Source organism: Pollachius pollachius (genome assembly GCF_949987615.1).
Source record: "Pollachius pollachius genome assembly, chromosome: 15".
In the NCBI taxonomy this organism is placed as follows: domain Eukaryota; kingdom Metazoa; phylum Chordata; class Actinopteri; order Gadiformes; family Gadidae; genus Pollachius; species Pollachius pollachius.
Window position 1 is genome coordinate 2,221,811 of NC_136948.1, and position 4,783 is coordinate 2,226,593.

Sequence of the window (4,783 nt, forward strand, 5' to 3'; positions counted from 1 at the left end):
TGAGCAAATCTTTTTTTCGTAGGATGGTAGGGGCAAGTACCACCTTTTTTGCCTCTGATTCGTCTGTGATTGGTTAGAATGGCTCTCCTCCTATTGGTTATGGTTAGGGTTAGGTTTAGGGTTAACCCTCACCCTAACCCTAACCATAACCCTAAACCTGACCCTAACCCTTCGCACCCAGGGAACATAGGACCTGGGGAACATAGGAATGACCCCCTTGTATTCACAGAGGAGCCTGTGCTAATTCCGCTAACGTGCTGCTAAATGCTCCACATATCCACACTCTCTGACACCCGAAAGACGTTTACACATTACTGCAACCCCAGGATGCTAATACCTTCCTCCTAATCATTCATCTGATCATCTGCAGCACACTGCTTTGTCTTCTGGGGGTAGCGCAGGTGTTAACAGCTACAGCTAATCGCGGGGGTCATTAGCATAGAGACTGAGGGAATTATGCCTGATTAGGTTATTACAACTAGCCACCATGTAGAGGTTAGCCTGATTAGTCTAATAGCACTAGCCACCATGTAGAGGTTAGCCTGAACAGGTTATTACAACTAGCCAACATGTAGAGATTAGCTTTATTAGGCTAATAGCACTAGCCACCATGTAGAGGTTAGCCTGAACAGGTTATTACAACTAGCCAACATGTAGAGATTAGCTTTATTAGGCTAAAAGCACTAGCCTCCATGGAGAGGTCAGGCTGAGTATGCTTATACGTACCACCAGCCACTGTGTAGAGGTTAGCATGGTTATGCTAATAGCACTAGCCACTATGTAGGCAGACTTGCTACATAAGCAGTCTTACGCTGATAAGATTAGCGACCATGAAAGTACCGAGCATGTAGATAAAGAATGGTTAGGTTAGCCTGAATAGGAAGCTAGCAATATATAGAGAGAAGCAGAACTAGATATGCCAGAAAAGACCAATACATCCAGATTAGCCTGATGGTTATTTTAGCCTAGCTAATGTACCGAAGCTATTCTAAGTGAATGGAGACATAGAGCTACGTTAGCCAGAATGCTCTTATAGGAAAGATAATGAGCAGCTGAGCACGTGATAGCATCTAGAACCTCACCTCTATCCTCCTATTGACACACACACACACACACACACAAACACACGTACACACTTCCTGAGTGGTTGCTATGCAACGTAGCCCTGCATAATTCCCATTTACACTCCAAATGCAAATATGTGGACAATTAAGTACTTCTGTTTGCATAATAATACGATATGGGAGACATTTATCTCCGGGAGAGAGCGACATCGATGGGGAGAGAAGGAGTGAATGAGGGAGAAGGAGGTGGAAAGAAGAGGGGGAGAGAGAGAGAGAGAGAGAGAGAGAGAGAGAGAGAGAGAGAGAGAGAGAGAGGGAGAGAGGGAAAGAGAGAGAGGGCGAGAGAGACAGAGAGAGATAGAGAGAGGGAGAGAGGGAGAGGGCGAGAGAGACGGAGAGAGGGCGAGAGAGACGGAGAGAGATAGAGAGAGAGAGAGAGAGAGAGAGAGAGAGAGAGAGAGAGAGAGAGAGAGAGGGAGAGCGAGAGAGAGAGAGGGAGAGGTGCAGGAAAGGGGGAGAGGAGGGAGAGCGGTCCCTAGCCCCCCGGTGAGCCTCTAGCACACGTCGACAGAGTGCCTTAATTGCCCGGCCTGCGTGGGGCTGCATTGATGTGCAGATGAACGCGGCTGCACGGCGCGGAGCCGCACAGAGAGACGTGTTTTGGTTGGCTCTCCGCAAACAGCTGGATCTCCATTCTGCTCTCCAATTAGCCGCGGCTCAAGAGCGCACGCAGCCGCGCCGCAACGCACCGGGAATTAAGACAGAAAGACACAAGGCCCTCCTTCCTCTTCCTCCCTAATCTCACTCCACACAAGGCTCCGCTAGCTGTCTGTCTGCCCTCTGGCTGTCTGTCTGCCAACTAGCTGTCTGTCTGTCCGTCCTCTGGCTGTCTGCCCTCTCGCTGTCTGTCTGCCAACGAGCTGTCCGTCTGTCCTGTAGCTGTCTGTCTGCCCTCTAGCTGTCTGTCTGCCAGCTGTCTGTCTGTCCGTCCTCTAGCTGTCCGTCGGTCCTCTAGCTTTCTGTCTGCCGTCTAGCTGTCAGTCCTCCAGCTGTCTGTCTGTCCACCGGCTGTATGTCCTCCAGCTGTCTGTCCTCCAGCTGTCTGTCTGTCCTACAGCTGTCTGTCTGCAATCTAGATGTCTGTCTATTTGCATGAATGAAAGCCCACACACGCGTAGCTGAGGAAGGAGAATCTGATTGGCTGAGGAGGAGAGGAATCAGGGGTACATGATGTCATAGTGATGCACTGGGGATGTATTTACATACAAATATCTATTCAAATGTATGCAAATATGTATACAATTATGCATTTATATACAAATGTATATACGTATATATTCACAGTGTACAAATATGTTTATCTGTAAACAAATATCTGTTGACATTTATACAGACAACTATTTACATGTATATACAATTATCTTGTTAAATGTTTCTATATATCTAGTTATAGTTACATCAATACCTGTTTATATTTGAATTAATATCTATTCATATGTTCATGAATATCTCTTGGTGTTTGTGAGTGTGTCTTTGGGCATCTACACCTCTATTAATAGGTATAGTGACGATGCCGGGCCATATCCCATAATAAGCTGAACCGTGACCCCATGGTGACATGAGGAGGGGGTGCCGGTTCAGAGGCCCCTCCCGTGCCGAGGGGCCCACGGGCAACACACAGCTCGCGTGTGATTGGTTGATTGGTTGGCAGTTTGATGAATTGTTAAATTGCTTGCCTGATACTGTCACTTTCTCCTTCCTCCCTGTCTCCCCCATCCCTCCTGCGGCCTGTTTCCCTGGAAACACGTGTATATATATATAAATATATATATATACATATATATGTATATATTCATACATGTCACATGTTTGAAATCCGTTCCATTCGCATACACCGCCGGGCTGTTGCTAGGGCCGTCGCTAGGCTGTTGCTAGGCCACGGCTGGGGCAGGAGAGGGGGCTTGTGGGTAATGACAGGTTACAGGTGACAGCTCTTGATGTGGGGGGAGGGGCGTGGGGGTCGCGCTCCCCCCTGAACGATGTAATCATTCGGATAGCATGACAGCTTTTAATAAGAGGCCGGGGCGCGGGGGTCAGAGGTCAGCGCTACGCTGCCTCCAGGGCGCGCCCGTCGGCTCGAGGCTCCGCCTTAGAGGCACGAACACAAGCACACCGACGAGGACGAGGCAAGCAAGACCTCCATAGAGCCTCCATAGAGTCTCATGTAGAGCCTCCATAGAGCCTCATGTAGAGCCTCCATAGAGCCTCATATAGAGCCTCATGTAGAGCCTCATGTAGAGCCTCATATAGAACCTCTTATAGAGCCTCATGTAGAGCATCATGTAGAGCCTCATGTAGAGGCTCATGTAGAGCCTCATGTAGAGCCTCCATAGGGCCTCATATTGAGCCTCATGTAGAGCCTCATGTAGAGCCCTAGAAAGCTTAAACAGCCTCATATAGATATTCAAATGTCACTATAAAGCCTCAACGTAAGACTCATATAGAGCCAAAATAAAGCATAACATAGCTTGTACGTATAGAGCATCATACAGAGCCTCACATAGAGCCTCATATAGAGCCGCATACACACACACACACACACACACACGCGCACACACACACACACACACACACACACGCACACACACACACACACACACACACACACACACACACACACACACACACACACACACACAGTCGGACAGAGAGCAGATGATATTCTGACCTGAACAAGACCTGTGGTAAAACGGAGACTAAAAGAATTTGATTTCCCGTGCAGGGGACCCCCCACGCGGGACCCCCACCCCGGGCTAATTCTCACCTGACACGCAGCCGCGCGCCCCGCGGTAATCATACGGAGAGCCGCGCGCAGCCCACGCGGTGTTTTCACATTACCCGTCAGGTGACACGGGGCCCCGGCCCTCGGTCGCCATGGGAACGGGCCGCGTTAACTTTAATTTTGAGTACAAGATGAAAAATAAAGTCACGAGTGCAGGTGATAGGTGTGTGTCCCCCCCCTGACAGCAGTGGAGGTGCGGCGCCGCGGCGCCAGGGGAGCGGCGTGGCGCTCGGCGGACGCGACACTGCGGCAGCCTCTTATAGAAGCCAGACGAGGTTGACGCTCCGCCGCCGCTCCGCCGCCGCTCCGCCGCCGCCTTGTTGACAAGTGTTGAGGAATATTCCGGCGGGAATAACCACACACACATGTAATATGTGACATATTATATATTAGATCTCACACGTCGCGTTCACAGCCACATCTCATTCATACCTTATTATATATTACATTACAAAAACTTGGATAAAAACATGAACTCCTTTTCAATATTGAAACGCCATTTATTTAATATTAAATCAAAATATAAAATGTAATATATAGGGCCTCCTGATAATTAAATCCACGATTTTTTTAACGTGCAATGTGGTAATTAATAAAGGAAAAGTCTATTATTGGTAACAATTCCGAACTTTACTAACAATTAAAAACAAGCCAACGTGATGAATTCAAAATATATCAACATTAAACATTAACTCATAAAATAATTACACCGTAATTTTATTTTCCGTTCACTTCCAAAATAACTCGTAACGGATAATACACGCTAAACTGTGCTTCAAACAATAAAGACATTCAAATATCTTCTAATCACCGAGTATAAATTAGAAAATATATTTGGAAATTCATGCTCTTTGTTCCTGTGATTATTTCGTGGCCG